Source organism: Sapajus apella, unplaced genomic scaffold (genome assembly GCF_009761245.1).
Source record: "Sapajus apella isolate SASKATOON/1434 unplaced genomic scaffold, GSC_monkey_1.0 scaffold64, whole genome shotgun sequence".
Classification (NCBI taxonomy): domain Eukaryota; kingdom Metazoa; phylum Chordata; class Mammalia; order Primates; family Cebidae; genus Sapajus; species Sapajus apella.
In genome coordinates this window covers 491,945-505,211 of record NW_022437004.1, presented here as the reverse complement: position 1 = coordinate 505,211, position 13,267 = coordinate 491,945, and positions in this window count along the sequence as shown.

The following is a 13,267-nucleotide window of genomic DNA, read 5'->3' as shown; positions in this document are numbered from 1 at the left end:
CCTTTCAACACCAGTGGACTCCACTATTTCACAAAACCTAATGCTTGTCTCATCTGCAATATGACTTCCAATATAACCAATCAAAGGGAGAAAGCAGCGCCTAATGGCAGGGCAGGATTCCCTTCCAATTCTGAAAAGGAAAGGGCAGGACAACGGTGAGCTGTAGCCAGGTCAATCCCATCAATCTAAGCAAATAGCTCCTTCCGGGTGAATGGCCAGGAATTGAGATATTAGTCTGGAAATCTTATCTGGAGACTAGATGGATGATAGATTCCCAAAATACTTGAATACAATAGAATAAATCTCCCAACAAAGACACAGTGGTTATGTTTAATCTGTCTTTAATGATTAAGGCCATGATATTACACATAAATTGTCATTATATTGTAGTTGTTGGACGGACATGTCAATAACAGGCATGTTAGATATAGCATCAAATCCTGCTCCATAGGTTTAAATCCTCCACCATTTGCCAACTGTGTAACCTTGACTCATCTTTGTGCCTCAGTTTACTAATCTATAAAATGGGAATAATACTGTTCACCTCACAGAGTTTGACAAAGACTCTCTCCTTTGATTGAAACTTTAATCAGGCTTCTCTGAGTCCTTGGTTTGACTGGGCCTGAACTTGGGGTCCCTCTCTGGCTTTGTAGAATCCATTTTAATCAAGAATCTTACTAACAAACAAAAATTTTCAGCCAGGCGTGGTGGCTCACGCCTGTAATCTCAACACTTTGGGAGACCAAGGCGGGCACATTACCTGAGGTCAGGAGTTTGAGACCAGGCTGGCCAACATGGTGAAACCTCGTCTCTACTAAAAATACAAAAATTAGCCAGGCGTGGTGGCAGGTGCCTGTAACCCCAGCTACTTGGGAAGCTGAGGCAGGAGAATAACTTGAACCTAGAAGGTGGAGGTTGCAGTGAGCCGAGATCATGCCATTGCACACCAGCCTGGGCAACAAGAGTGAAACCCCGTCCAAAAAAAAAAAAAATCCTCTGCCCTTGGTATCTAATCACCCTGGCCTGCCTTCAACAAATATCCCATCAAGTTGGTTTAGCCAGAAACCCACTTATCTTCAATGTTCCTTCTTAGTTATTTTCTATCCACTGACTGCCACCCACTCCATGGCTATAAACCACTTATCCTTGTCAGAGAAAGAGTTGGGTCTGCTCTCTCCCCTCTTCTGCAAGCTCCAAGTGCAGTGATCCCATTACCAATGGCCATGATCCCCAGGAATAAAGTCTGCCTTACCATCTTCAACACGTACCAGAATACTTTGCATTTCACAGGTTGAAGTGAGAATTTCACGATTAACATAATCTAGGTATAGAACTGGATACCATATTCGACACACAGTCAGCTCCCTGCCAATCATTACTATTCCTGGAAGACAAGGCGGCACAGACTGCAGAGACGCACCGACATCTCTCACACCTCACACCTTGATGGTTCTCTCTGGACCCTTGAGATATAAAAGAAGTTTTTGTTGTTGTTGTTGTTTTTCTCCTGTCACCCAGGCTGGAGTGCAGTGGCGCAATCTCAGCTCACTGCAACTGCTGTCTCCCAGGCTCACGCTGTTCTTCTGCCTCAGCCTCCCAAGTAGCTGGGATTATAGGTGTGCATCACCAGGCTCGGTTAATTTTTTTGTATTTTCAGTAGAGACAGGGTTTCATCATGTTGGCCAGGCTGGTCTCAAACTCCTGACTTCAAGTAATCTGCCTGCCTCGGCCTCCTAAAGTGAATAAAAGTTTTTATATGAGCTGCTGTGAGTTACTTCTCTAAGACTCAGAATCCAGAATCCAGCAGACTTGGAATCAAGTTTCAGTTATGGCCGTTATGAGCTGTGTGGCCTGGGGCAAGATACACAACCTTATTCAGTCTCAGTTTTCTCATCTATAAAGTAGGGATAATAGTAACAACTATTCAGAAAGAATTTGCGATTTTATGATTAAATGAATTTACATACTTCAGACACTCAGTATAGTCAATACCATTATTAATGTTAATATCATTAGCAACAAATCTCTGCTTTCAGGATCTTTCACTCTAAAATAAAAAAAGTTAGATTCTCTCTAAGATCCCTGTCAGGACTAACATTTTAAATATTTCTGAATCTATTGCCACTTTACAGATGCAAAAACTGAGTCACATTTCACAAGTAACAAACGCCATGGTTTCCCAGACCATTACCTTCATAAGTAGACCCTAAATACTTTATTCTGTTTTAATTTACAGGCCTACCAAAGGCCCGGGCCTTTTGAATATTCAGCTGGAATGTTAATTATGGGAAATTCCAGAATCCGTGGCCTAGAGACAAGTTCTCATTTACTCTGTTCCCTGGCACTGGGATCCCTCCTGCCTTGCCTTCAGAACACCAACTTACTTTCCAAAGCCCAAGCAACCAAAGCCAGATGGCAGTGCCCCTCAGTCCCCACTCCCCCAGGCCTCCATCCCTGCCAGCCCTCGGAGTTCCATCCTCTGGCCTGGGTCTCCATTCCTACCCCTCGCCCCTCCTCTACTCTCCCAGGTCTCAAAGATGGCCCTAAAGAAATCCTTCCTTGACACCACTTCCAGAAATACATTCTAAACCTTATTCTGGGCCTAAGTCACTACTAACCAGGAAGAACCACAGGCTCACTTGTTCCTTATCAGATTTAAACACCATCCACTTAAGGGAAAGAAATCATTTCTTTAGTAATGGAGGTTTTGCCCTTCCTTTGCTTGTTTTACTGGTGGTAGTAGCATTTTGCACACCGTAAAGGGCCATTTCACCTGCCGACTCAATCGTTAGCTTGTTGGACTCCTCGTCCCATAACAGAGCAGCATAGGAAGCTTCCAGGAGATTGCAAGCCCAGGGTTCCTGGAGGCAGCTTTGCACTGGTGGACCTAGGTTCCCATTTTGCCTGCTCTGTCGTCTGACTTCATGACAGGTTAGAAAGGCCAGACTTCCTCCCTGGTGGAAAGCTCTAAACATCTGTTCTGTGGTAGGAGGTTTTAGGAAGACTGGGGTGGTGGGTATTCATAGGAGACTGAGGGTGTTTGGTGAAAAGAATCTAAAATCCTCAGTGTAGTCAGAAGATAGGAAGAAAAAAATCTCAGTTATTACAACTCCCTGACTCATCATATTCTTCCAGGCAATGATCTTCATGTCCCAAGGCTAATCTTGAGGGGTGGGATCATCTTCAAGGGCAGAGGCACTAATTAGCCATGCAGGTGGATGGATGGTGTGACAGGCACCAGGCAGATCATCCTCAGTTCCTTCAAGTGAAGGATGGATGAGGAGACAGACGTGGGCATGTCTCTTGCCTCTGAATGAACTGAGTAATTTATGTCTTAAGAAACCCCATGGCCTTGTAATGTCTTGAGCAGTGCATGACTCTTAGCCTTTGACTTTCACAAATGCTTTCAGTTTACCTTCATTTTACAGAAAAAGAAGAAAAAGTAGCCCTTCAGGGATCAAAGAATTTTCTTTAGGTTATGTGATCAGTTAAGCATAAGAAAAGACAGCACAGCTGGCTCCTGACCCCTTCCCACGTCTTCTCCCCACTGGTCACTCTGCATGCTTTGTGCAGGGTCAGGGCTCCAGACATTGGCCTGAGATGCTCAGGTGGGCCTGCCTTCCCTCCCTTCCCATAGGGAACCAGCCACCTCAACAAGGGAAGATGAATCTTGCTAGGACACCAGCCAGAGTCTTGGAAACCTTCGTTTTTCTCCTACAAGTACTCAGCTTCCAGAGAGTCAAGCAATCTGCCTACTGTAGCAGAAAGCCATGTCCATTTTTATTTGGAGCTATTTAATACGTATTAGCAACATGCCAAGCACTGTTCCATGATCCCCGAGAGCCTTCGTCCCCACTTGGAATTGATTTATGCTAAAACAATTACACACCCTGGAGTTTCACTCCTGAAGTTGGCAGGAGGGGATCCCCATGGGACCCCTTGATAGTGAAAGTCTTACAGCAGCATCCCCTTGGCATTTCTAAGGCAAGGCACCCCAGATGGACTCTAGGGCAGTCCAGCTCTATGTCCGGTTTGCATGACATCCCTCTGCTTTGGCCGAGGTTTCAGTGCACTGTGATAAGAGGTGCTAGTGGAATACTAGAAGCTCTCTGAACTCAGAATTAACCAGCTCTCTGGAGGACACACAACTGAGGCCCTCGGTACATGCAACTGTCTAAGAGAAAAGGCCTTTCTACCTAGCTTGTATGTTTGTGCTCCCACAGTCTCAATCACGTTCTTATCAAGAGGTGGTTGTGATGGTTCTCAGATTCCTCATTCCAAATTTCCTTATTATCATAATTACATAATTTTGATCAATATTATGTAATCTGATGAAATATGAGTTCAGAAAAAAAAAGAATTGTTTGCATGAAAACTAAGTAGAATGATTTGGAAAGAATTGGTAAAGGCTATTGCTAAAAAAAGGTATTACCTAAGGGGATGTGAGAAAGACAACCGTGCAGGATTGGGGCAAAATAGTAAAAGCCTGAAATGGTTCTGTGTTCAGATTGCTTCACAGGTTTATTTATGTTTGCCTGCTGCATTAAAAGAACCTAAGCTGGAAATCATAAAATCATAGCTATTGAGTTATGGATGTGGTTTACTCAAAATTAGGTGGGTAAGCTGAGCACGGTGGCTCACACCTGTAATCCCAGCACTTTGGGAGGCTGATAAAGATGGATCACTGGAGGTCAGGAGTTCAAGACCAGCCTGGTCAACATGGTGAAACCCCATCTCTACTAAATATATAAAAATTAGCCAGGTGTGGTGGTGGGTGCCTGTAATCTCAGCTACTTGGGAAGCTGAGTCAGGAGAACTGCTTGAACCCAGGATGGGGAGGTTGCAGTGAGCTGAGATCACGCCATTGCCCTCCAGCCTGCCCAACAGGGCAAAACTCCATCTCAAAAACAAAACAAAACAAAAAAACTATGTGGGTGGGTGCTTACTCAAAGGAATAGTCTTAGCCCTATGTAATAATAAGAATAATCAAGATGGTGAATTAAAGTACATTTACTTAAGATAAATTAAAAACATTTAAGGTGTAAATCCATACTTTTCCGTGGTTCACCTCTTCAACTAATTTTTTTCCACATAACCAACACTAGACTGAAGAGAGGGTTTCTATTGTACTAAGAAGTAAATATATCAATATACCCAGACAGTGAAGTAGACAAAAGAATGTGCTGCCACCAACATGAAGGCTTTTCCTCATTTATTGCTCGCTGAGTCTTGTTCTTTCATTTGTTCACTTATCAAGTTCATCAATATCCTTGAGCCTTCTGAGAAAGGTATTGTGCCAAGGACTAGCAGTGTGGCAAGGTACAAAGTTGATGGCAGCACCCCAGGACGCACTTTCCCGGTGCTCCCATTCTCCAGTCCACCTACCAGCCGGCCAGATGCCACTCCTTTCCGACTTCCCTGCCCCCATGCCATGGCAACCCCATGACTTTGCTTCTGTTGTGTCCTTTGTCTAGAATCTTCTACCCACTCCCAGCCTGCCCAAAGCCTTCTACCCCATATGCCACCTCCTCCTTGGAGTCTGCTGTGATCTCTTTAGGCAAAAATGATCTCTGCCACCCTATCTCCCACAGAACTTTGTTTGTTTATCTTTTATAAAATTTCTCATGTGCTTTTATTACAAATTTATTACCTTAGATTTAACCCCTTTCCTAATTTGGAAGGCCACCTAGGTCAATAACTAAGACTTGTTCATTCCTACACTTCCACACTGCCTGGTCCAGGGTCTTATTCATCAATTCCAAATGTTGCTTTGAGTATTAAAACACTACATATAAAGATTAACTAAACATAGGAGATATCAAAGAAAAAATAGTCGTTGATAGATTATGTGTCTTTTTGTCTTTAAGAAACATTTTTGATTGACTATACAAACTTCAAATTTCTTTTATTCACCAGCTAGTTGGCAAGTAATACAATGTGATCTGCTGAAAGGAGGGTTCTTTTGGAAGTTTTATTTGTTTGGGAACCTTGCATTCTATGGAGATTTTCTTTCCTACTGGAAAACATCTGGACGTAAAATGAAAGAAATTAAGTTTTTCCTCATATTTCTAGACACATTATTCTGCCAGGGATTTTTTTTTTTACTCTCACATGCCCAGAACGGAGAGCAAAGGGACTATGAAGAACATGATACCTCTTTGGAAATTTCAGAATGCTACCAGTTTCATTCTCCCAACTTGCATTTTAAGAGTTGTGAATTTGCCTCATCATAATGTAGGCCACTGTAAATGAGGATGACTTAAGCAATTATCCAAGATAGCCATGATTCCACTTTCCAGGAGCCCAGAATTGCATGCTTCTGAAAAATAATCATTTCCAAAGAAAATAATTACTACTCGATAATGCTCTTTATGTTGCTAATGAGACTTTGTTGGTCACCATACTGATCCAGGCTATTGATCCCACCCCCTTCTATCCCTCCTCTAGCCCCCCATTCCCCAACAGGTCCTGGCCTGTGATGTTTCCCTCCCTGTGTTCATGTGTTCTTTGTTCAACACCTGCTTAAGAGTGACAACATGCAGTGTTTGGTTTTCTGTTCTTGTGTCAGTTTACTGAGAATGATGGTTTCCAGCTTCATCCATGACCCTGCAAAGGACATGAACTCATCCTTTTTTGTGGCTGCATAGTATTCCATGGTGTATATGTGCCACATTTTCTTTATCCAGTCCATCCTTGATGGGCATTTGAGTTGGTTCCAAGTCTTTGCTATTGTACACAGTGCAACAATGAACATATATATGCATGTGTCTTTATAACAGAACGATTTATAATCCTTCGGGTATATACCCAGTAATCGGATTGCTGGGTCAAATGGAGTTTCTATGTCTAGATCCTTGAGGAATCGCCACACTGTCTTCCACAATGGTTAGGCTAATGTACACTCCCACCAACAATGTAAAAGCATTCCTATTTCTCCACATCCTCTCCAGCATCTGTTGTCTCCAGATTTTTAATGATCGCCATTCTAACTTGATTGAGATGGTATCCTCAATGTGGTTTTGATTTGCATTTCTCTAATGACCAGTGATGAGGAGCTTTTTTTCATGTTTGTTGGCTGCATAGATGTCTTCTTTTGAAAAGTATCTGTTCATACACTTTTCCCACTTTTTGATGGGGTTATTTTTTTCTTGTAAATTTCTTTAAGTTCTTTGTACATTCTGGATATTAGCCCTTTGTCAGATGGATAGATTGCAACAATGTTTTCCCATTCTGTTGGTTGCCGGTTCACTCTAACGATAGCTTCTTTTGCTGTACAGAAGCTCTTAATAAAGACATTTAAAATTTTTTTTAAAAGGTAAAGGACCAATTTTCAGGACACAAGGGACAGAGCTGGCATTATTTTGATTCAAAGCTGATGGAAAGGAGTTTCTTCTATCACTTCTGCCATGGTCAACAATGTTCCTCAGCCCTGGTGGTGGAAGTATAGGTACAAGTCAGCAGGTGCTGCTTGGAGGGGCTTCAGGAGAGGGAGAAAAGACTGCAGATGTCAGGAGCCAGACATGGTCTGACAAGTGCGAGCAGGAGCTATGCATACAATCTTTGCTGGTTAGTAGTCACCGCCTCTATCATTAGTCAGTTCTACTGATGAACCAATCACGTACTCATTCACATAGTACCAAGCACTGAGGAGGTGCTAGAACCAGGGAGAGGATGAAGACAGTCCCTTCCCCTGCAATAAAGTTACGCACAACCTTCTCTAATACCCCATGGAAGGGCCTGAAAATTCCAGGAGGTCTCCACAAAGGAAAAATTATTTGGGCTGACTCCTCAGTAGAAGTCCACATCAGACAAAGGAGTGGAGAGCACTCCAGGGAAAGTGAACAAGGGTGAAGTCTGGAGTGCAAAAGAGCATGGCACGTGCAGGAAATGGCCAGAAGGTCTGTGTGTCTGGAACCTAAGTTAACTCCATAGAGTGATGGGGAGGAAGGGCTGTATGATCTGTGAAATGGCACGCTATCTGTTATATGAGCAGATATTGCAGGAAACCAGGCCAGAAGGATTGGAAGAGGAGGGAAGTAAAAAAGTATCCACATGAATAGGACCAACAGATACTCATTCATACAACAAAGGTTTCTCAAGCTCCTGCTCCTGCTGTATGCCAAAGACTGTTTTAGATGTCTGGAATATATCAGCGAACAAACCAAAGACACCTGCCCTTAAGGAGCCTACATGTTAATGCAGAGAGGCAAGAAGCAATAAACATAATAAACAAGCAAACTATATAATAAGGCAGATGATAAACTAAAAAACAGTAGAGGAGGTAAGGGGGTCAGGAGTGCTGATGCTGGGGTGGGGGTGTTAACAGTTCTAACTAGGGTGGCCGAGTCAGGCTGCAATGAGAAGTGAGATTTGAACAAAGACTCAAACGAGGTAAGGGAGTCAGCCAAGCAGACACCTCAGAGAAGAGCATCTCAGACAGAAAAAAAAAAAAAGTCCTAAGGTTGGAGGACCAACAAAGAGGCCAGGGAGTCTGAAGGGAAGTGAGCAAGGAGAGAGAATCAGGAGGTGAGATCAGAGAGAGCCGATGGGGTAGCTGGACTATGAAGGGCCATATAGGCCACTGTAAGGACTTAGGCTTTTACTCTGAGTGCAAGGGAGCCGAGGGGACAGGAATGCTGCGGTAGAGAGTAAGACATTGCAAATGTCAGAAGGAAGGGAGAGGTGCTGTGATGGTTAATACTGAGTGTGAACATGATTGGATTGAAGGATACAAAATATTGATCCTGGGTGTGTCTGAGGGCGTTGCCAAAAGAAATTAACATTTGAGTCAGTGGGCTGGGGAAGGCAGACCCACCCTTAATCTGGTAGGCACCATCTAATCAGCTGCCAGTGAATATAAAGCAGGCAGGAAAACCTGAAAAGATGAGACTGGCCTAGACTTCCAGGCTACATCTTTCTCCCGTGCTGGATGCTTCCTGCCCTCGAACATTGGACTCCAAGTTCTTCAGTTTGGGGACTCAGGCTGGCTCTCCTAGCTCCTCAGCTTGCAGAAAACCTATTGCGGGACTTTGTGATTGTGTAAGTTAATACTTAATAAACTTCCATAGATATATATGTGTGTGTGTGTGTATACATATATATATGTACACATATATATGCTATTAGTTCTGTCCCTCTAGAGGACCCTGACTAATACAGTGCTGTAGTAATATCCTTGAGTAGAAGAGGGAGACATGGCATACTGCACAGATAGACTGACTGGCTTTAGAAGGGAGCAAGGACAGAGCATCTGTAGAAACAGGCAGCAAGGTAGAGTCTATGGGTGCAGATGGTAGTAGGTGCGGGGAAGTAGGGCAGAAGTCTGTGGACTTTCTCTTCTGTTTGCTTTAATTTTCTCAGTGAAGTAGGAAGCAGGGTCATTAGCTGAGAGTGGGTATGGTGGGGAGGAAATTAGTTAACTGGGAGAATGAAAGGACCAGGAACCAACAGAATGATTGCCCGGCAGTGTTAAGGACCCACTTACAGTTCATGGTCATGAATTTAAAGTGAGACCAGTCAGTGCGGCTGTGTTTTTCTCCAGTCATATTCAGCTGCACAGATGCAGGAGGAAGCAAGTTGGATTTAACCAGGATTATGGTTTCACTAAATAAGTTTGAGGAAATGAGAGAGGGGCGGGGGGTGGGGGGGCGGTCAACAAGACATAACAGGATTGAGGTTTGAGCATGGGATATAAGCTCGGTAAGAAGAAAGGGGACACCAAAGGGGTGAGGGACAGGGAAAAAGTGCAAATACCAATCAAATGTGGTCCTGGTGGCCAAGGGTATCACTCAGCGCAGGTACTAAAGAGAATGAGCTGGAAAGATAGGAGCTGGGGGCCAAGAGAGGGGCAGTAATTTGAGAGTATAGAAGAGCTGCCAGGGTTGATAATGACAAGGCACAGGTGTAAGTGGCTGAGGTGGGATCAGACAGCTGAGAAACCCATCAAGGCAAGACACGCTGCAGGTAAAGATTCACGGGCCCTGGATGTTTGAGACCTTGCTGTGCTTGTGAGTTGCAGAGAGAGAGAGAGAGTACAGAGAGAGGAGAGAGAAGGGCTGAGTTCAGAGCCCTGGGAAGACAATTTTGGACAGAGGGGAGGCCCAGAAGGGAGGAGGTGAATTGCCAAAAGTGCACACTGTTGTCCTAGTAGTCAACAGAGAAAGTCTGAAGAAGAGAATGCATGGGGGCAGAGTCAGTCCTCAGAAGGGTCAAATCAGGTAAGGACCAAACAGCGTCTATCATATTTGGCAATTAACACGTCATTAGTGGATTCAGGAGCAGCTGGTGGAGTGAGGCGTGAAGGAGAGGTGAAGAAATGGAGCCAGCAAGTGTGGCCCTCATTCTCTCTGAAGCAGCTCAGAAGCAAGTCCAGACAGTAGTGAAAGTACATCTGATAGCTAGTTCCCCATGGCTATAAGCTGAGCCTATTGACAGAACCTTTCCTGGAAATGCAAAATGAAAAGAAAAAATACAAAAATGGCTCTATTGCTTTAAATCATGCAGATCAGTATGCACACATCTGTAAAACACTGCTGTCAAGACAACTGACAAACCCTGGAAAACCAATCCCTCACTTCATTCATCCATCACCTTGTTCTGTGCCTGTGGTGCCTGCCTTTTTCCCTGTCGCCATAGATAACCTTAATTTAGATGAGGACCTGCTCATTTATGATACAGTGAAACTATGACCATTTTTGGATGGGATTATTGCCCATTTATGAAAGTAGTTACTGAAGAGGACCCGTGATCATGCACGAAATGCAGGGATGACAATGACCCTACATGTCAGATAGCCAAGTCACAGTTCTAGCTGGGACACAGAGGACCTGAAGAAATCAGCCATTTGTTAATGCAAGCATCATATAAAGGCCTGCTACTTGCTTATTAGAGAAAATGGGAGTGAAAGTATGAGCTACCTACTTCACAGGTTTGTTGGAGAATATATTGTTAAGAGCTACAAAGTATCCTAAGGGAAATCAAGGCCTTACAAATGATATTTTAGTTATTCTAGCTGTTTGTTATGAAAACTTCCTGGGTATTGGCTGGGTTTAAACTATAAATAAAGAAAACATCATATTTCACCTAAGTTACTGACAAAGGCATATAGTTATAGGGTGACTTCAAGCAAGATATCCAGTGGAATTACCCTCTGAGTTTATGTTATAATAAACACATTCTTTAACGTTAGGCCTAAGTCTTAGATAGACAAGGATCCCTAAAAAACTGAAGTAGTTAAAAACAACACAGGAACAGAAAACCAAACACCAGATGCTCTCACTCATAAGTGGGAGCTGAACGATGAGAACACATGGACAACACACACCAGGGCCTGTCAGGAGCCAGGGAGGGAGAGCATCAGGGTGAATAGCCAATGCATGCTGGGCTTAATACCTAAGTGATGGGTTGATAGACACAGCAAACCACCATGGCACCCATTTACCTTTGTAACAAACCTGCATGTCCTGCACATGTATCCTGGAACTTAAATTAAAAACAAAAAAGAAACAACCTCAGTACCCCAGGTCAGCTCTGCAATGTTTTCAAATGCACTCTAGCAGCAATTTCTTTTTGTTTTAGAGAACAAAGTCATTATCTGACAATTCAGCTAATGAACTTCTGGGGGCCAGAAGTTCAAGATGCCTCTTTTAATCAAGGAAGCCTTGCCTGTCCCTGCCCCCAATTAAGAAAATATCCCCCTGAACACTGATTCCTTTTTACCTTTTTCTCCAAGCAACACAGAATCTTGGGCTCCTGGAGACTGGTGAACTCCTCTGGAGACATCCGGAGGATGTCTCCTTGAAACCTTGACAAGCCTTCCCCTTGGCCAGGCTTAGGCCCTGGGCATCCTGTGACAAGGCACCTCAGCCCCAACGTCTACCCTCTTCCCATCTCTTTCTTTTCTCCCTCCACCATCACTGTCATCTGCCCTATCCTGGAGCATCTCTGACTTTCACCAGTCCCTGCATTGCTCAGGATTCATATTGTTAAAAAGAGCTACCATGGTGAGTATCCTTCAAGAACATTGTTAACTCACATGTATGTAGTCCTTTATAATGAATAACAAGCCCTCCCATAAAGTGTTTCATTTAAGCCTCAGAGCAAACCCATGAGAGAGAGGGAAAGGATTAGTAGTAACACCCCCATTCTACAGTTGGGGAGACCACGGCTTAGTGAGGCCAAAGTCACACATTATTTCATACTAGGTTCCCTGGCTGTTATAACAAATTACCACCAACTTGGTGGTAAAACACATATTTATTCTTGTATAGGGACGGGTTACCTTTTTTCTCCTCTATCATTATCACATGACCTTCTTCCTCTTCTGTAGTCAAATCTCTCTCTGCCACACTCGTGATTTCATTTAGAACCTACCTGATCACTCAAGATAATCTCCCCGATCTCAAGATCCCTTACTTAAACACATTTGCAAAGCCTCTTTTAGCCTATAAAATTCCAGAGATTATTGTTAATATTTCTGGAGACCATTATTCAGCCTACCACATGCGTCAAATTTGTAGCAAGTGTTCTACATTTCCTGGTAAAGCATTTCCACTCATTTTCTTTGTCTTTGGAATTTGCAGTCATCACAGAGTTGCTTCTTTTTCAGTTAAGTTCCTGGTCAAGGGCTGAGCCAGTGGCCCCTCCAAGCACGCTTCTGTAGTCAAAACACCAAATCATGAGGACAAGTGAGCATCACAGTCACTGGCCTCACCCTGACGTGGTCCCATAGGCTGCACAGTGCCACATCTTAACCTTCACCCCCCTCTGCCCAGGCACATCTTTCTCTTTTGTCTTTTCTCTCATTGAGTCCCGTGCCTTCTTCTGTCCCCCAATCCTCCTCAACTGGACCCTGTGCACTGCTTCTCCATTTCACCAGGGCTGACACATTTAGTATCATCTGCAGTTTTCATTGGCATTCTGTTTACTCCCTAGAAGGCCTAGTTATTAATGGCATTTTCACACTTTCATTGCAAATTGCAAAGACCTTCCCCAGGCCCCAAGATGGCCCCTCAGAGAAGATGCTCTGCTTCACAACCACAAAATAAGGCAAGACCAAAAACTCAACTCTTCTTTGGGAAGCTAATTTAAAATCTACTCATTTCTCTTTAGCCCCTATCAGTTTTTCTTTCATGTAACCACAAAGATTAAAATATAAAGGATATTTTGCTAAGAAAATCCAGCTCAGGAACAGGAAGGACATGCCTGCTGGCTGAAAGGGGCTGCTCCAGGAGCTCTGCACTCTCGTGACACAGCTGGCAGGAGTGGC